The 21,677-nt window shown below is 41.1% G+C and overlaps 1 protein-coding gene across 3 annotated transcripts in view; it reads left to right on the top strand.

The window, feature by feature from the left end:
• Positions 1–21,677, top strand: part of LOC124793552 (sulfite oxidase, mitochondrial-like) — a 169,032-nt gene that overhangs the window by 124,296 nt on the left and 23,059 nt on the right. The gene's annotated exons all lie outside the window — the stretch shown is intronic.

Below are 21,677 nucleotides of genomic sequence, written 5' to 3'. Positions count from 1 at the left end.
ATCGCTAATGATGTTTAGATCATCTGCATACCCTAATATCTTAATGTATCCATTTAACTCCATACCCTCTGAATTATCTGCTGCCATTCGTACAATATATTGTAGGACTAAATTAAAAGGTAGCAGAGACAGGGCATCTCCCTGTTTAAGTCCGTTCTTTGTTACGAATTCTTCTGACTCCAATCTCCCCATGCATACTCTACCTTTTGTGTTTTTCAAACTCGCTTCTATAAGTCTAACATACTTCTTTGTTATTCCAAGTTCCAAAAGAATTCTGTACAGTTTTGATAGCAATACTGAATCATATGCTTTTGTAAAATCTATGAAAAGATTATGAACTGGTTTATTGTATTCCCATTTCTTTTCCAAAATTTGACGCAGGGTGAATATTTGGTCTATAGTTGATCTGTTCCTCCGAAAGCCAGCTTGGTAATCCCCCACAATTTCATCTGCATATGGTGTAAGCCTGCTTAGCAGAATATTCGAGAAAATTTTGGAACATACTGGTAAAAGCGATATCTCTCTATAATTACTACAATCCATTTTGTCACCCTCCTTAAAAATTGGGATCAGTATTGACTCCTGCCACTCTTCAGGTATCATCTCTGAGTTCCATACTTTAGTTATCACTTTGTGAACTACTTCCACCAATTTCCGTCCCCCATTTTTAACTAATTCTGCAGTTATGCAATCTGATCCTGGCGCTTTATGGTTTTTCAATTTGTTGATTGCATCTCTTACTTCCTTTAACGTTGGCTCAGGTATCTGGGGTTCTGCTGTATGTATTTCATACGCCTGCTCATTTCCTGCTTCCTGGTGTACATTTAATAGATGCTCAAAATGTACCCTCCATTTACTTAATATAGCACTGGGGTCTATCAGTATTCCCCCAGCATCCCCTTGAAGTGCATTTGTCCTAGCCCTATAAAGCCCTTCCTATACCCATTTATGTCTAGGTAAAGTTCCTTAATGTTTTTTGTTTTACTGTTTGTTTCCATTTTTGTAATTTGATTGTTCAAATAATCCCTCTTCTTTGCCCGTAGCCTACGACCAACTTCCCTTCTCAAGTTCAAGAACTCCTCTCGTTTTCTGTCTCCCATTATACCCCAATCTAATTGTGCTTTTCTCCTTTCCTCTACCAATTTCTTGCATTCCTCATCAAACCACGGTTTCCTCCTGTTCTTCTTAATTGTACCTATTGTGACCTTCGCTGCCTCTTTGATATTATTCCTCACAGTGATCCACTGTTTATTTACATTCTCGTCTTGATCTTTGTGTGTCCTGAGAGCATCAAACCTATTTGAAATTTCTGTCATGTACCTTCTTCTAAAGTTTTCATCATTTAGCTTGTCAGTGTCGAACCTAACAAGTTCTGCATTGTGACACCTTGATGTTGCTGTAGATAGCCGTTGGTGAACTTTGGCAACTACAAGAAAATGATCAGAATCGCAGTCTGCTCCCCTGAAAGTCCTAACATTTTCTATACTAGTGTGCCATCTCCGATCTACAAGAACATGATCAATTTGGTTTCGGGTGTGTCCATCCGGAGAGACCCAAGTTGCTTTATGAATGTCTTTCCTTTTGAAATATGTACTCTCAACAATCATGTCTTTTGAAACAGCAGAATTAACCACCCTTGTGCCATTATCATTCGAAATGTTATGCAAACTTACTTTCCCAATTGTAGGCCGGAATGCTTCCTCCTTCCCTATCTTCGCATTAAAATCACCTATGATTAATTTTGTATCATACGAGGAGAACTCATCCCACAGTTGATCTAGTTCTTCATAAAAGCCGTCTTTAACAACCTCTTCAGTGTCCTCAGTTGGTGCATGTGCATTAATTACTACTAGTCTATTCCACCTGCCGAACAACACTATAACTGATAGTCGGTCACTAATGAACCTTATATCTCTGATTGCGTGAAGCACTTTTCTATGTACTGTGAAACCTGTTCCGAAACTGTGAGCTTCCGCACCTCCATAGAAAAATGTGTAGTTATCCCTCTTTATGCTACCCTCCCCCTGCTACTGAGTTTCTTGAATAGCTGTGATGTCTACATCGTATCTATCTAATTCGTTTAGTAATGTCTGGAATGTTCCTGGCCTGTTCAAACTTTTAATGTTCCATGTTCCCAACCTGAAAGTTCCTTTTGGCCTGAATCTCTTCGAAGTAGGTTCTGCCCGGAGATCCGAATGGGAACCTAGTTTACCTCTGGAATATTTTACTTCAGAGGGATCCATGCCCATTAATGTTGCTGATTCTTGATGAATAGATTCAATAGTAAGAGAAGAAGAAACAGGGATGGTTCATCACGCCATCGCCTTCTCCCCACTGGCTGTCCGCGACTGCTTATTTTTTTGAATCCGCAGCTACCCTTCATATCTGAAGGCCGTATTCCCTATCCACAACCTGGGGACGTGCTGTGCTGTGGTGGTAGGGGCCCACGAGACAGAATACTTCTTGTATATATGAGGCAAAAATATTCTTTTGGCTGAAGGAGTTGATTAAATTTAATGTCAGACTCCAGTGAATTACTCAAAGAAATAGAGACTGAAATTTTGTGGGAATGTGAAAATTCAGGGCCAATAGAACACATCTTATTATTTAAGTATCAAAATATATGTTAGTGATCTTGTTGACAAAAATATTATAATGAAAATTCCTTGGTGGTAACCATAAACAAAAATGGGGAAGGATAACCACTCACTTGCAGCTGACGCTTTAATTAATTAATTAACACATTGTGTTATGTAAGTCCCACCATGAAGAAGAAGCTTCAGGGATGTGGAACAAGACAAGTTATACATTAACAGGCAGAAACAGACACTAGTTGCTACTTCTGCACTGTATACAACAACAAACTATGATTAGCACTACTTTAGTCAAACTGATAATCACTTCTATATAACTTTATATAGGGTAACTGAAAAATCATGCACATCAGCCTGAAGAAATGAAATAAACTGGGTAATGATGCCTTGCTACACAACTATCCACTGTAGTTTCCAAGAAAATGGGGCTCACTATTTGAAGACACAATACAGCACACCACATTCCAATTTTCTGTCAGTTTTCATGAAAGAGAAGTGGATTTTTGGTTGATTTAATTCTTATGTTTTGAGTATTCACATACATACAAGCCAAAACCATGGCTCATCAGTGAAGAAACACATCCAGTTCTGCGATTCTGAGGATGCCAACAAATTACCAAAACAGCGTACAGTACACTAGACGCAGACACCTTCAATTCCAGCACACTACAAACATGATACACAAAAAATTTTAACTTTCACATAACACTGCCATAACAAACCTGGGATTGGACAATAATCTCTCCAAACTTTTTGAGAGCAAATGCAGCATCACATACCTCACCTGAACGACTTCAGCATTCTTCACAATGGCCAGTCTTCTTATTCTCTTCTTGTCTGTGATTGATCTGCATTCAGGGAAATTAATGACAGTATTGTTGAATTGTTTGACATATGGTATCTCAATATTTCACATGAAGCTTTCAGCCTGTAAGGCCTTCATCAAAAACAGATGACACACACACACACACGCACACACACACACACACACACACACACACACACACACACACACACACACACACGCACAAGCAGCAGTTCCGGTGCACAATGGGACTGGTGACTGGGTGGGGGTAAGGAGGAGGCTGGAGCAAGGAGGGGGAGGGATGGTAGGGTAGCAGTGGCGGACAATGCAGTGCTGTTGGGGAGCACACAGGGACGAGGTAGAGAGAGGGTAGGGCAGCTATGTGCAGTCAGGAGGTTAGATGGAGGGCAGAGGAGAGGTGGGGAGGGCGTGGCGTAGTGGAAAAGGAGAGAAGTAAAAAGTGTGGGTGTGATGGTGGGCTGAGGGTTGTATAGCGCTGGAATCAGAAGAGGGAGGCTGGAAGATGGGTGAGGACAATGACCAACGAAGATTGAGGGCAGGAGGGTTACGGGAACATAGGATATATTACAGTGAAAGTTTCCACCTGCACAGTTTAGAAAAGTTGGTGTTGGTGGGAAGGATCCATATGGCACAGGGTGTGAAGCAGTCATTGAAATGAAGGACATCTTGTTTGACAGAGTGCTCAGCAACCAGGTGGTCCACTTGTTTCTTGGTCACAGTGGCCATCCATATGGACAGACAGCTTGTTGTTTGTCATGCTCACGTACAGTGCAGCACAGTCGTTGCAGCTTAGCTTGCAGATCACATGACTGGTTTCACAGGTAGTCCTGCCTTTGATGTGATAGGTAATGTTTGTGACTGAACTAGAGTAGGTGGTGGTGGGAGGATGTATGGGACAGGTCTTGCATACAGGTCTATTACAGAGGTATGACCCATGAGGTAAGAGTCCAGGAGCAGGGGTTGCGTAGGATTGGATGAGTATATTGTCGCGGAATACCATTGTGAGAGGGGTGGGCAGGATATTTTTCATTTAAGGGCATGATGAGAGGTTGTCGAAACCCTGGTGGAGAATGTAATTCAGTTGCTCCAGTCCTGGGTGGTAATGAGTTACAAGGGGAATGTTTCTCTGAGCCTGGACAGTGGGACTTCGGGAGGTGTTGGGAGGCTGGAAAATAAGGCATGGTAAATTAGTTCTTGTACAAGATAGGGAGGATAATTATGGTCTCTGAAGGCATCGGTGAGATGCTTGCTATATTTAGAGAGGGACCACTTGTCACTGCAGATGCAAAAACCATGGGACAGAGGTACTGATGTAGTCATCTTTGAAGTAGATGTCAACATCTAGGCAGGTGGCTTGTTCGGTTAAGTAGGAACACGTGAAGCAAATTGGGGAGAAGCTGTTGAGGTTGTGGAGGAATGTGAATAGGGTGTCCTCACCCTTGATCTAGTTTGCAAAGATGTCATCAATGAATCTAAACCAGGTGAGGTGTTTAGGATTCTGGGTGTATAGGAAGGATCCTCTAGATGGCCCATAAATAAGTTGGCATGGGACGGTGCCATGCGGGTGCCCATAGCCGTACCCTGGATTTGTTTGTATGTAACGCCTTCAAAGGAGAAGTAATTGTGGGTGAGGATATAGTTGGTCATGGCGAGTGGGAAGGAGGTTGTGGGTTTGGAATCCATCGGTTGAGAAAGGTAGTGTTCAATAACAGTAAGGCCATGGGCATTAGGGATGTTAATGGAAAGGGAGATGGCCTCAGTAGTGATGCGTATGATAAAGGGAAGGGAGCTGTGGAGGGTTGGCGGAGGAAATGGTTGGTATCTTTTTATATAGGAGGGTATGTTCCAGGTAATAGGTTGAAGGTGTTGGTCTACGACAGCAGAGATTCTCTCTGTGGGAGCACAATAACTGGCCACAATGGGGCATCCTTGGTGGTTGGCTTTATGGACTTTAGGAAGCATGTAGAAGGTAGGAGTGCGGGGAGTGTTATGGGCGAGCAGAAAGATGGACTCTGGGGTGAGGCTCTGGGATGGGCCTAAGGATTTGAAGAGTGACTGGAGATCATGCTCGATATCTGGAATGGAGTAATTGTGGCAAGGTTTGTAGGTGGATGTATCTGACATCGGGGGGAGTCATTCTGCCAGGAAAACCTTGCAGTTCAAAACCACAATGGTAGAGCCTTTGTCTGCAGCTAGGATTATAAGGTCAGGATCAGTTTATAGATCGTGAATTGTGGTTCTTTCTGTGGATGTAAGGTTAGTTTGCATGTTGAGGGATTTGGGGAATGATGGTGAGGCAAGGTTGGAGGTTAAGATATTCTGGAAAGTTAACAGGGAGTGACTTGGGGGCAGTGGGGGTGGATCATGGTTGGATGGAGGAGTGAACTGAGTTAGGGCTCAACATTGGTCTTTGGTTGACGGTGATTGGTAGGGCTGGTGGCAAAAAGTGTTTCCACTGTGGGGACTGGGAGAATGAGAGAAAGTCTTCTAGTCCTATGTGATTAAATTTAGGAGTGGGGCAAAATGTGAGGTCTTTGGAAAGAACTGATATTTCTGTGGGGCTAAGACTTCTGGAGGAAAGGTTCATGATAGTGTTTCGGGTCTGTTTAGAATCTGGATTCTGTGTGGTGGTGAGAGGGAGTTTGGGAGGGTACAGTAAATGAAGTAGTTCTGTGAGACAGGGTTTGTCAACTGTGAGGGGATGAGGAGGAGTTTTGGAGGTTGTTGTAGAGCTGGTGGACAGTGGCACTCCAAGGCAGGAGTAGAAAGTGAGCAGAGTGCAGAGCTTTTTGAGGTGGCATTGTGCATATTGCTTTAGTTTGTGGAGGGTAAGAGTTTCAATATGTGTTATGGGTTCCAGGAATTTGGGATTGCATAGCAGGAGAATTTTGCAGATGGAGAGAAAGTACTGCAAGTAGGTTTGGGCTTGGTTGATATGGTTTTGCAGGACTATGTTGGTGAGTTCTAAGGATTGGTGGAATCTTAACATGTGGAGCTCATTGTGGAAGAAGGGGTCACAACCGGAGATGGGTAATTTGATGGTAAGGCCATTTAAGAGGAATCCATGAGCCAATCAACAATGCAGTAACAGTATGTGGGACTGGGTTCTGGCCAGGAATAAGGAAACTTTTCTGTATTGACATAGATGAAAGTAGCAAGGACCTGTATTGGTGGAAGAAAGGTGAAAAATTACCTAAATAACGTAAAATTATGTCCGAAAAATTTCTGAAAAATAAATCCAAATACATGGGCAAAACCATGAGAAGGATGAAACAGATGCAGCAGGGGGGAAGAAGATGAAATCTGAGGAAGTTGATGATAGCAAAAGGCAAAAACTCGCTAAAATTGGCGTGAAGTCACAATGAGATCAAAGAAAAGATATATAGATGTGGGAAATAACATGTGAAAATACAGGAGAGTGGCACAGACAGTGATGAAGTAAAAGATATAAGTTTAATGATATCAGTGGGAGTAATGTGGGACATAAGATGCTGCACTGACAACCAATGTGGTCTTGTAGCCATCCATTGCGCACGGCCGAGATGGTTGATACAGTGTGGCTCATATGTAGAACATGTAGAACGATTTGTAAGGTGACAAGAGAAACACAGGGAAGAAGAGAAAGGAGGACGGGCGTTGAGTACAGTGATGCATTAGGAAATAGTAACAAAGGAAACAGCACTGGGTCAAGATTGAAGAAAAGTCATCATGCGAAAATCAAACAATGCGAAATCCAGGATGGAATGTATCAATATTATGGAAAGGAAAGTTGCCACTTACCTCATAGTGGAGATGCTGAGTCGCAGATAGGCACAACATCTGCCTATCTGCAACTCAGCATCTCCACTATATGGTGAGTGGCAACTTTCCTTTTCATAATATTGTTGCATTCCATTTTGGACTTCCCATCATTTGATTTTCACATGAAACACATTTACAACATGTGCATATGAACTACTGGCAAAATCCCATCGAATAATGAAATGTCATTGCTCTTTGGGAAAAGTCGTATTTACTAATCAATAAACTGCGCACTACTACAGATGTTGTGTGACCTCTAACTGTTACATTGATATTTTCATTTGTTGTCAGTAATACCTGTATTGCTATCTTGCAGTGGCTGGTCTAATGAATGCAATTGTTTGTTTGTTTGTTTGTGTGTGTGTGTGTGTGTGTGTGTGTGTGTGTGTGTGTGTGTTTGCAGCCTTCTTTTAAATGTGTTTCTCCATTTGTCCTTTCCTCTATGTGAGGAGTTACAATCTGTACTAATTCATGATGCTAATACAAGTATTAGAGTTATCCAGAACTTACAGCCTTGAGTCCAAGTAGTCTGATAAATTGTAGGAGGAGTGGCTAATGAGGTACTTGTTCTACTTTAGTTTTAAATAATTAGGAATTTTCAATTTCCTGCCTGGTGTTCCCCTATGTGCCAGATTATAAAACACCGCTATGAATCCTAGAGAGAGCTGCAAAGTCTATATGGAAACCATCTCTACTTCTAGTATATGATTGTGAATTGCTGAGTTCATCCTAAATTCATTCTTGTTGGTGATCACAAATACCATTATGGAGTATATGTACTGACATATAAATGTAGACAATATTCCGCCTCACTGGACATCGATCTAGACTCCATCACTTCCACACTTTCTGCAGACAGGTTTCTCACAGTCATGGCTGCTAAAAGACACACACCTAGCCACAACTTCCATCATCTAGGTGGGACACCTCCACTGCATCGGCCCCACTGATCCCTCACCTCAGCCTCCACCACTCGCCACTCTAATTTTGGATGACCTGATCAGTTACCACCTCATGTTATGCAGCATCACATCTCTTGATTGCTACTGCTCCAACTTCTTATTGCAATGAGAAATGGTCACTCTGTGCCTCTGCATATGCAGGCAGGTATGACAGGGTGGGAATACACTTGGGTAGTGGCAGAATTCCATTCACCTTGTACTCCACACTCCTGGGGGGCTCTGTGGCCATCTAGCAGTGATCGTGTGTTCCAGTGAGAAAGTTCTTTGGACACCACTGTAGCTCTGCAGTAGCAGCAGGCTCTGACTCACTCAGCTCTAGACTTGTGTTGTGTGTGTGTGTGTGTGTGTCTTGTATGTGTCTCCAACTGTTAATAAAGCATAGATATATTGCATTTACCATCTCTAGCATTCCATTTGGATATTGATATCTATGTCTCCACTAAACACTTATTATTATTATTATTATTATTATTAGTAGTAGTAGTAGTAGTTTTACTCATCCATAAATCACTTTTATGAGAATAGTTGTGGGGAAGTAAATGCTTTTGCTGTCTCTTATAGCAACAGTGGTGAGTCAGCGGGAGAAAAGCACTTCCCTCCTGTGCCTACCCCGCTTCAAGGTCAGGCTGAGCAAGCCTTCAATATACAGGGTGATTCAAAAAGAATACCACAACTTTAGGAATTTAACTCTGCAACGACAAAAGGCAGAGCTAAGCACTATCTGTCGGCGAATTAAGGGAGCTATAAAGTTTCATTTAGTTGTACATTTGTTCGCTTGAGGCGCTGTTGACTAGGTTGAAAACCAAACTACCCGAGGCAGCCCGTGACAGAGCACTTCATCACTGGCCTCCAAGAAGCCCTGATCTTACCCCCTACGATTTTTTCTTATGGGGGTATGTTAAGGATATGGTGTTTCGGTCACCTCTCCCAGCCACCATTGATGATTTGAAACGAGAAATAACAGCAGCTATCCAAACTGTTACGCCTGATATGCTACAGAGAGTGTGGAACGAGTTGGGTATCGGGTTGATATTGCTCGTGTGTCTGGAGGGGGCCATATTGAACATCTCTGAACTTGTTTTTGAGTGAAGAAAAACCTTTTTAAATACTCTTTGTAATGATGTATAACAGAAGGTTATATTATGTTTCTTTCATTAAATACACATTTTTAAAGTTGTGGTATTCTTTTTGAATCACCCTGTATATTGTGGCAGACCAAGAGTTGCAATACTGTATAACACAAAAATTAAATATTGTTAGAATTTTATAATTTGTTCATAGAATAGTGTACAGTGATGTAGATGTAAGAAATACTAAGACTGAACAAAATTCATGTACAGTGCTTTTTTTCATAATTTCACAGTCAGTAAGGAAAAGATATACAAAGCTGTAATTTTGAGAATATATGCATTTTGATATAAAAATATGAAGTAAAGGGTTTGCTACAATTATCTTCAATACTTTTTGATATTTTTAAAGAAATATGAATTTTGAACTAAAATGCATGAAAACATAGTGGATTATCCTATACCTAGATACAAGCCAGAGCATTGAAAAAACTGCATTATATCCTATATAAGAAGTATTGATGATGTACCAAATTACAGCACATTTAATGGATTTTACAAAGATACAGCAATAACAGAAGAAACAGTTTGGAGGGTAGAGCCCACACAAGGTTCCAATGAAAAACTTGTAGGAGTTATAATTAATAAGATATGAAAGTAAACGTAAAGTGAAATGTTCTTCAAGCATATATTTACAGCAGGAAAAGTTACAGAAGTCATACAATCTCAACTGGACAAGCTATTAATAATTTAGTGCGCAGAGTGGGAGCAACCTGAGAACAGAAAGGGGCGCTCTCATTTTAGTAGGAACCATTCCAGTTTGCCGGGAGAAAATAAAATGCCTACAGCTATCCTTGTGATTTTATTTATTTTGTAGCTACCAGTTTTGGGGCTTCAGTGCGCCATTTTCAGGCTATAGTTGGTGCTGAAGAGGTTTACATGATCCCTATACATACTGCATCAATGGCCAACATAACTGATTACACAGAAAACTGGTTGGAGTGCTGATACCAAAGTTTTCAGATGGTCTGCATAATCAGTAATGTTGACCATTCATGCAGTATATATAGGGATCGTGTAAACCTATTCAGCATCAACTATAGCCTGAAGATGGTGCACTGAAGTGCCGAAACTGGTAGCGACAAAATACATAAAATCACAAGGACGGCTGTAGGCAATTCATTTTCTCATAATAGTAAACGGCTGTCATCCCCAAGTCCTCATGTAAAAAGGATGGACATACAAAAAAATTCCATTTTGTTGTCCAATCTGGATGGAAATGAAGCTATATAAGCAGTCCCAGAATTGCCTTGTGGTTCATTTGCTCAGAGTATTTTGCCAGCAGTGTGTGTCATTATTGCCAGTGCTGAGCTCCACTGCAAAGTGCATTGTGATTTAACCTGAAACTGGAAACATGGGTCATTGGACAGCTATGTATGGAATGATTTGAGTGTGTTGAGAAACTTTAAAGTTATAAAAATGTCAGGAGTAACTTCCATGTGAATTGCCTTACTTGAAATGCCTCTTTCATTTCAGTCTAACATGGTTCATGTGTTGCCCATATTCTAAATCTGCATGGCAAGTGGAATAAAAATTTACCACTTTTAGGTGAACAACAAATATTACTTTGAATTATAGAACAATTAGTTACAAAAACAGAAATATGTGAGAGATGGAATTTTTAGGAGATTTAGGCTCTTAACTGTGCCAAATGGTGATTAGAGTAGTAAAAATTAACGTGCTTTATAAAAGATTTTGTGCTTGGAAACAACTGACTTCCTTGAGTATTCTTTATTATTGAAGTAAGCAATCTTTTAATTTAGTGCTGTTATTTTCTTACTCACTTTTGAATTAGAGAGTGTGATATTATTTTTAGTTTAGCTGAGCTGACATGCAGACAAGTCCAATGTAGATCCAAAGTATCAGGTTTTAGGCTACTTTCTGGATGCTCATCAAAGTAATTTAAAAGCTCTTGTGGTGAAATAGTCACAGAAACAAAGCGGCAGAACCAAGCGACTGCCCGACATAGTGGGCATGTCATGGTATTACAATTTAAGAACAATAAAAATAATGTAATTATTATATACAAGCATTAACATATTTACAGATCTAATTTCACAAGGATGGGACAGGTAGTTAGCCATGACATCGTAGTAGAAACCATCCCGGCATTTGCCTAAAGTAATTTACAAGAACCACAGAAAACCTAAATCAGGACTACCAGATGAAGACTGGAGTCTTACTCTCTCAAATACAAGGCCATTGTGCTGAAAACAGTGCTACTTCATTTGGTCTACCAAGTATGGAGTTCCACAGAGCTCTGTCCTAGGATCCTCATTTTTACTTCTTTACATTAACGATGTACCATAAATGACTATGATGAAATGTCTAAAGAATCAGCAATAGACACTTCAGTGTCTCTAAGTACTAGCTGGTTTCAACAAAATAAGAAAATAATAAATAAAAGAAAAATCATTTTCAGAAATGTGCACTTTTACTCACTTCTACAAAAATTTGTTACAGCACTATATCTTGGCAGTACACTATTGAAATCAATTGCTGAAGCTACAGTTCAAGGAATATGACTACAAAGCAATTTAAAATGGTGCTGTGATCTGATAGCTCTTGGAAACAAAGCACTCAAAAGGTTGTTATGCTCTTTGTGTGCTAAGCCAAAGTGCAAGCAGGTCAGCATACTTTCATTCATTATTTTGGAAAGACCTAATCTTCTGGGGAAACTGATCTCCCTGCAAAAAGGTTTTGAGGATCCTGAAATAAGCTCTCAGTGCTATATGCAACTAAAATAAAACTGAAATATATAGACCATACTTCATACAGCTGGAAAAAAAAATGAGCCTGCCAACCCTTCACATAACATCTTTTGGGCTTACTTTGCTCCCCTTTTTACCGTTTTTTAAAGAAATTACATTCAAAACAGGGTCCCTCTAGTGGTTTTGTTTTTCAAAATTATTTGGATAGTTAATCCAGCTTTTTGCAAAGTAATCTGTACTTATCTCTTAAAGTAACCTTTTGTTTGACCACATGAATGATGAAAAAACAGTAATTGTAAGCACAAACAAATTTTTATACCAAAATAGATTATGATTTAAGGATTTAACACAAAATTTAGTCTACAATGTGAGCTATTAGCCCCAACATCCATCAGTCTCTTCCACAGAGAAGAAACAATGTCAGCTTATCTTTTTCTGGAAGCTGAATTATTTCATCAAAGTTTCACATAATTTCTTCTTTCAGTGTTGGGCACTTCCATGATTTCTTAGACTTCTGCACTGAACTTATTGTACACTAAAGCACCAAAGGAACTGGTGTAGGCATGCGTATTTAAATACGGAGATTTGTAAACAGGCAGAATATGGCGCTGCTGTTGGCAACGCCTGTATGAGACAACTAGTGTCTGGCGCAGTTGTTAGATCAGTTACTGCTGCTACAATGGCAGGTTATCAAGATTTATTTGAGTTTGAATGTGGTGTTATATTCAATGCATGAGCAATGGCATGCAGCATCTCTGAGGTAGTAATGAAGTGGGGATTTTCCTGTATGACCATTTCACGAGTGTACTATGAATATCAGGAATCCAGTAAGACATCAAATCTCTGACATTGCTAAGGCCAGAGAAAGATCCTGCAAGAACGGAACCAATGATGCCTGAAGAGAATCATTCAACGTGACAGAAATGTAACCCTTCCACAAATTGCTGCAGATTTCAATGTTGGGCCATCAACAAGTGTCAGCATGTGAACCATTCAACGAAACGTCATTGATATGGGCTTTCGGATCCAAAGGCTTACTTATGTACCCTTGATGACTGCACGACACAAAGCTTTACACTTGCCTGGGCCCGTCAACATTGACATTGGACCATTGATGGCTGGAACATGTTGCCTGGTTGGACAGCTCTCATTTCAAATTGTATCAAGAGGACAGATGTGTACAGGTATTGAGACAGCCTCATGAATCCATGGAATCTGCATGTCAGCAAGGAACTGTTCAAACTGGTGGAGGTTTTGTAATGGTGTGGGGCATGTGCAGTTGGAGTGATATGGGACCCCTGATAACGTCTAGATATGACTCTTACAGGTGACATGTACGTAAGCATCCTGTCTGATCACCTACATCCATTCATGTCCATTGTGAATTCAGATGGACATGGGCAATTCCAGCAGGACAATGTGACACCCTACATGTCCAGAATTGGTACAGAGTGGTTCCAGGAACACTCTTCTGAGTTTAAGCATGCTCGCAGAGGCCTATTAGGCACGTATACCAGTTTCTTTGGTTGTTCAGTGTGGACCCATCATCACTTACACTGGTAATTAATCTAGGAAAATATTCCCCTTTATATTTGAAGATCACATACTGACCCACAGTGGAACAATTTCGCCAAATTCTGGATCACTCTGGCTGCGATCCACTTCAAATGTTACAGATGACTGTGATATGATCTAAGTCTCAGAAAAACCTCATCTTCAGAAGAATCTCTGAGAGAGACAGCTTCAGAATCTTCTTATGAACTACTTTCTAGATTTTTGTGACTTCTTCTCCATTTTCTCATAACTTTTTTCTGCATCACTGTTACACTTTTACCAGCAGTCACTGCAATCCTCCTCCTTCTTCTGTTACTGGCCATAGCAGTAGTTCATTCAGATCTCTTATCTTGAAGAGCTTCAATGAAAGAGTCCTGTACTGCATCTTTGCCATAGGTTCATGAAGGAAGACAGCAAAGAACTTCATCAACATTGATTGGCTGTATGCCACACTTTCAGAAACTTGCTATTAGGTTTTAAGTTGAGTTTTTGCTTTAATACAAATGGGAAGTACTGTTTCTGTAAGATAGAGTCTTTGAAGCCTTGCCTGGAAATGTCCAAATGCTGTGTAATGTGGGTCATTTTCTCTGGCAGACATGTTAATGAAATGTCATTCTTACCACAGTGCTCTAGAACATAGGTTGTCAAATATGAGGACAAATTATCGCAGTTTACAACCGCCTTTCCCTCCAGCTTTTTCCATCTTTGTAGCATCAACTTGATGAGCCACTCAGTAAATGTTTTACTGTCAAACCATCCACTATGTCTGTGTGAGAAAAGGCAGCCACTGCCACACTTTCCACTCCTGTAGAAGAAAAATGGGCTGATTTATAAACAACACAAGCAGACAAAAATTCTCCCTCAGTATTGTCAGCAAACATTACAGATACGCTGCTCTTGGAGGAACTGAGAGTGTTTGCTGAATGTTTCAAACCTCTTTTTGTGATAACTTTCTTTTTCCTAGAATCATCAGAGAGATTGGTGTCATCAAAGTTACATATATTGTTTGTTGGCATGTCTTCCAGTTCATCATGCAAATGTTCAACATATTCTCTGTGAACACACTCATCAGCAGCTCTTCTCCTTTTAATCATGGTTGCAAAGCACGCACAAAGTCCTGGGTGCCATTTGCTGAAACTGAAGAGCCACTCAAGGCCTCGACAATTGTCTTTGAATCTAACAGCTTTACGTTCCTGTCTTTGACTTTAAATCACTTGGACTGCCACTGGAGTGACAGGTATCCCAAATTGACTTGGTTTCAAAATACTTATTACAATCTGTGCTCTTTCTTCATTAGTAAATATCTGCAGGAACCCTGAATGTGAATTAATTCATTACTTTAACTTCAATTTATTAATTAAGGTTGTTCTTGGAACATTAAAAAGTGTTTCAGCTTTCCTCTGTAATATCTCCTTCCTTCAAATGTCTTGCAGACATTTTTCCAGTATTCCCGGCCTGTAATCGCAGTATTGCCTACTTCTGACAGTTCTCTTATATTTCTGTGGTATTTTCATCAATCTGAATCATTGTTCACTGCTAGGAGCACACTACAGCAGTAAAGTCCAAAATGTTTGTAGAAATGTAATAAATGCACCTTGGGGATACTTGGCGTCACTTTTGCTGTAGCTCAAAGAGTCCCTGAACTAAGACAATTCATAACGACAAAAGTAAACCAACAATGAAAAAAACCTTCCATTAAATGAAAAACTAAGATAATTTTCAGCAGCTATACATTCTGAGTAACTAAAATAATGGTGACTGATCTCTCGTTCACAGTGGCCAGTTGTTAATCCCGAGGGGAAAAAAGCAAAGAATTTCCCCACTTAATTTTTTTACACACTTTGACACATCTTTACTTAGACACTTGCAAAAAATTTCAGATGGTCAACACTTGAACAGGCAAACAAGGCAGCCAACCTAAAACTACTAGCTTTCATAGAAAAAAATAGTTCACAGATGTGTATCTATATAGTATCTATGAACCAGGAGTTATGTCTGACCCCAAAGAGCAAGGTAACCACAAATGACTGGGTATGGACCTATTCTATTTCCTCTTTACTTACCTACAACTCGTTCATTCTTTATTCCTCAGTACCGCTACGCTTCCCTTTCCTCTATATCGTTTGCCTTCAAAACACATGCCAGCTACCTGCTATTGTACAATTTTTTGAATGCCTGCTGTTGTAACAGCACACTGAACTAAGTAGTGTCATGCTGCAACCTTCCTGTTCCTGCACCAACAATTTTTCAAATATTTAATTCCAGTGTGATTTTTAACATATTCTGCTCTATTGACTATTATTCAATTGTGAGTGTTTATTTACATTCTCATTGTATGACTGCAGGTATTTGTTTATGACTGCTTGGGTTTCTTAATGTTGCATGCATCAATTTGCAATCAAACTCATTTACATACAGATATGCCCACTACTTCCTGCTTCTGTAATACATTTTCTGAACTTCCCACATACCACTCTATAATATAAAAGCCCTCGATCATCAGTTTTCACCTTCTTGTTTTTGATGTTTTTTAACAAATTTTCAGTCACGCCTTTTGTTCCCTGGCCATCCAACGAGAAATCTCTGTTCATTCTTCTTTTTTGTAACCACACAAACTCTCTGTTGCCTGTGCAAAACCACAGTCACATACTGTCTTTCTAAAAACCTGTCTGGCACATGGTCCCCCACCTAATGGGCTTACCATCCAAGCTCAAACCATACTTGACAGCCCCTGGTCCTTTCACAAAATCCTTTTACTCTGTGACTCCAAATTCCTGAATGCTACTACTGCAATAGAAACTCTTGCCCTTCAACAGTTGGAACAGCATTCTCAACAGCATCTGAAGAAGCTGTCCCAACTACTTCTATCTTATTCCCACATAGGGCTATAGCCAAGAAAAAGACTATCATGCTGATCCAACCCCCCCCCCCCTCCCCCCCCTCCCCCCCCCCCCCCACCTACTCCCACCCCACCCTACCTCCAACTCCCTCTGTCATCCACTTATAGATTCCTGACCAGGCCTTGCTGACTTACTCTGCCTTCTGCATCCTCAAAAATGTCCTTCATCCTGTATGAAACAAACTAGTCCTGAATGCCCATTCCATAACACTGTTGTCAATCTCTGCCAAAGCTCTGACCCTACAGAAGTGTCAGTGCGAAAACTAACTTGAACTTGCAAAGAACTTTCTTTCTTTTACTCATTCTCTACAGTGGAAAAATTTCTTCACCATACACCCCACTGACACCAGACAACCAAAGCTGCATACAGAACTTTGTTTGAAACAGCTCGAACTTTCCCCCAACCATGATACTCCTTCCCTTCCACCCAGTCATCCTCAGGTAATCTTTGAGGAATTCCTCACTTCTAGCCTGACCTCGCTTTCCTTTCTTTGTTGATTCCCAGTGAGTCCATCATTACTCATATCAGACACACTGCTATCCAAACCTGAAAAACAATCCAGACCTTATCACCCTTCCTGCAGACAAAGGTCCCACCACAGTGGCCATCAATTTTAGTTACTATGTCCCTGTCAACTTTCTGAAAGCTCTGCATACAAACCTCTCAACCAAGGTCCCATTCCAGAAGTCCAACATGGCCCCCAGCAGCTCCACAAGGTCTTAGGCCCACCCTAAACCTGACACCTGAATCCAAATCCCTCCTCCCACCAGCAACTCCTCACACTCCTCCCATTTACCTACCCCTAAACTCCACAGACCCAGTCCTACAGGTATTCCTACTGGTCATTCCATTATGGATGGATAAAATGCTTTCACAGAATGAAACTCTGCTTTTGTTGCCCAACACCTCCAAACTAATGTGTGTACCCTCCCATCCTACATTCAAGACGCTGCTCACTTTCTCACTGCTGCACCACAGTTCCTGCCCCATTACCATCAAACTCCTTGCTGGTCAATGTGGATATGACACCCTTGTACACCGTCATCCCCCATGTCAATGACCTTGTGGCCATGGAACACTATCTTTTGCTATGTCCTCCTGATACCAAACCCATCAATCTTGCCTAAACCTCCTAGCCAACCATATTTTGACCTGCAATTAATATATTTTCAAAGGCTAAATCTACTCATACAAACAAATCCATGGTACTGCCATGGGTACTCATATGTCACCATCTTATGCTAACTTATTTATGGGCCATCTAGAGGAATCCTTCCTATCCAGTCAATAGCTAAAACCTCTTGTCTGATTGAAATTCAGTTATGACATTTTTATTAACTGAACTCATGGCACCTTTGCTCTTACATACATAAACCAGCATCTATTCCCAAATCCACTTTGCCTGGACCTTCTCAACACATCAATAAACCTTCCTAATTGTTGAGTTCCATGTCTCATTATTAAAAGTGCACCAACCACCAATAATACCTCCTCTTTGACAGCTGTCATCTGTTCCATGTCAAAAAGTCTCTCCCTCACAGCCTCTCCACATGTGGACACCTCATCTGTAGTGGATAACATAAGTTGTTGAAATACAACAATGATCATACCTGAGTCTTTACTGACAGACAATATCCTATGCTATCCAGCTCATCAATAAACAGATCTCCCATGTTACCTCCTCCTCTGATACCAGTAAATCTACTAACAATCCACTGACATGCACCCTCTGATCACCCAGTGTCACCCTGCCCTTGGAAGGCCTGACCACATCCTCCAGCAATGCTTCGACTAACTATTGCGTGCCCTAAGATGAGGGATATCTTACCCAATATCCTACCCACATCCTCCTGTGTAGTATTCCATCACCCACAAGACAAACAGAATATACTTGTCCATCCCTGTTCCAATTCTACGCCTGATCCTGCACTCTTGTGGTCAGCCCAGGTGAGAGACTGGTCACATGCACCCACCCACCACTTACCTCAATCCAGTCACAGACATTTGTTATCCAATAAAAGGCAAGGCCATGTGTGAAACCAGCCGTTGCAATTACAACACAGCATTCTATGTAGGCATGCCAAGTAACAAACCATGTGCATGCATGAATGTCCACCCCCAAACTTACAAAGTCTGGCAAACTGCAAACTTAACAATCCAGATGTCAATGACACTGTGCATCACAACAGAAATAACTTCAACAGTTGCTTCACTGTGCGGTCCATTTGGATACTTCCTTCCAGCTCAAATTTATCTGAATTACACAGTGCGGAATTGTCTCTCAAACATTCCCTGTGCTCTCACAGTCCTCCTGGCCTAAATCCTTGCTAACCTATTCCCATTACCTCACCTTACCTTTACCTTTCTCTCTTCTGTCTACTCACTCCTTCTCCATCCAGATTGTACACTGGCTACTCCCACCACCTTTCCTCCTCCCCCCCCCCCCCCCTCTCTCTCTCTCTCTCTCTCTCTCTCTCTCTCTCTCTCTCTCTCTCTCTCGCTCTCTCTCTCTTCCCCCCCCCCCCCCTTTCTCTCTCTCCACCTCTCCCGTCCCCTTTTCAACTCTTCTCCCTTCCCTTTATTCTTCTTCTTCACCCTCCTTTCTTTTCTCATCCTCCACTTTCCTCCTCTCCCTTTCCCCAAATATCATTTTGCTGTGCCCTCTGAACTCTTTTCATCTTGTTATGTTGCCACAGAGTCATTTGTCCAAACACCTGCCTCTTTCCCACCACCCCTTCCTTCCATGCTTCCTTATCCTCTCATCACCTCTGTGAACTCAGGCAACTGCTTTCAATAAATGAATATCAATAATCAGGCTTGCTGTAGCCATTTAAGTGGATGTTTCAGTGTCTGTGTCATTGTTTGTGTGAATGTGTGTTCTATTGCTAGAAAAAGAGCTATGCCTTGAAAATTAGTGTGAATGTCGTTTCCTGTTACATGTTCCTGTGCTCCATGCATATATCCACTAAAGGTGGGTGGTTGCCTTTCCCTTGTTTTATACACTGTTTGCAAATGAGTATCTTTTGAAAAGAACCAGGCCCTATGACTAAACAAACACGTTCGTTGCCACAAAACAAGAATCAGATGGAATATCCATGTTTCAATCTAGAACAGTCTTGTATCAGAAAAGTGTTTCACACATAGCAGTTGAAGCAGAAAATACCAGCAAATTCATTTAAACCTAAAGTCGTTTCTCACAGAACAGTGCATTTACTCAGAAAAAAGTTTATTGAATAGTAAAACACAGCTTTTGTAAATGTAGTTTGTAATTGAATTTGTAAACATTCTCTCTCTCTCTCTCTCTCTCTCTCTCTCTGTCTGCCTGTCTCCCCTTTCCCCCCCCCCCCACCCAAATTTCGCCCCTCCTCTCCCTTTCTCTCTCTTGTCCTATGTTCAATACATTTAAGTATGTAATGGGTCAGAATGGACCAACAAATGCTAATGATGATGATGATGATAATGCTTATAAGACAGCTGATATTGCTATGTGTAAGGTAAATGCTTTGTTTGAAATATTATATGAAAAAACAGCTAAGTAGTAGAAGATAAGGAGCAGTAGGATCCAGAGTAGCTGTTTTTCTACTGGAGCGGGGGGACCTGCCTTGGGGGGAGGGAGGGACAGGTGTGCGCTCGCACACACGCACGTGTCCGTCCGCACATATGCAGACACAGGCAGACATTTGATGTGTGTGTGTGTGTGTGTGTGTGTGTGTGTGTGTGTGTGTGTGTGTGTGTGTGTGTGAGTGAGTGAGTGAGTGAGTGAGAGAGAGAGAGAGAGAGAGAGAGAGAGAGAGAGAGAGAGAAGAGAGAGAGAGAGAGAGAGAGAGAGAGAGAGAGAGAGAGAGAGAGAGAGACCAATGCTTTCATTTGGTAAGTTACAGAATCTTTAAATGAAAAAACTGCAAACAACGAAACGTGTCTAGCTTGAAGGGGGAAACCAGACGATGCTATGGTTGGCCTGCTAGATGGTGCTGCCATAGGTCAAACGGATATTAACTGCATTTTTTAAAATAGGAACTCCCATTTTTTATTACATATTCATGTAGTATGTAAAGAAATATGGATGTTTTAGTTGGGCCACGTTTTTTGCTTTGTGATAGATGGCGCTGTAATAGTCACAAACGTATAAGTACGTGGCATCACGTAACATTCCACCAGTTCGGATGGTATTTGCTTCATGATACATTACCCGTCTACGTCTACATCTACATCTGCATCTATATGATTACTCTGCAATTCACATTTAAGTGCTTGGCAGAGGGTTCATCGAACCACAATCATACTATCTCTACACCATTCCACTCCCGAACAGCGCACGGGAAAAACGAACACCTAAACCTTTCTGTTCGAGCTCTGATTTCTCTTATTTTATTTTGATGATCATTCCTACGTATGTAGGTTGGGCTCAACAAAATATTTTCACATTCGGAAGAGAAAGTTGGTGACTGAAATTTCGCAAATAGATCTCGCCACGAGAGAAGATCAAAATGCCCAACGGGCATGTGCTATGTATGCTGCTCAGTATCCTGGATGACATCATCCAAGTGTCCGGACCGTTTGCCGGATAGTTACGTTATTTAAGGAAACAGGGAGTGTTCAGCCACATGTGAAACATCAACCATGACCTGCAACAAATGATGATGACCAAGTAGGTGTTTTTACTGCTATCGTGGCTAATCCTCACATCGGTAGCAGACAATTGTGTGAGAAACTGGAATCTCAAAAATGTCGGTGTTGAGAACGCTACATCAATATTGATTTCATCCATACCATATTTCTATGCACCAGGAATTTCATGGTGATGACTTTGAACTTCGTGTACAGTTCTGCCACTGGGCACAAGAGATATTACGGGATGATGACAGATTTTTTGCACGCATTCTGTTTAGTGATGAAGCGTCATTCGCCAACAGCTGTAGCGTAAACTGGCATAATATGCACTATTGGGCAATGGAAAATCCACAATGGCTGCGACAAGTGGAATATCAGCGACCTTGGCAGGTTAATGTATGGTGCGGCATTATAGGAGGAAGGATAATTGTCCCCCATTTTATCGATGGCAATCTAAATGGTGCGATGTATGCTGATTTCCTATGTAATGTTCTACTGATGTTACTACAATATGTTTTGTGGTGTCACCGCCAGACACCACACTTGCTAGGTGGTAGTTTAAATCGGCCGCGGTCCATGTAGTACATGTCG

The sequence above is a fragment of the Schistocerca piceifrons genome, chromosome 1, assembly GCF_021461385.2.
Source record: "Schistocerca piceifrons isolate TAMUIC-IGC-003096 chromosome 1, iqSchPice1.1, whole genome shotgun sequence".
NCBI lineage: Eukaryota > Metazoa > Arthropoda > Insecta > Orthoptera > Acrididae > Schistocerca > Schistocerca piceifrons.
The sequence above is the reverse complement of the archived record's forward strand: the minus strand, read 5'-3'. Positions and strand labels throughout refer to the sequence as shown.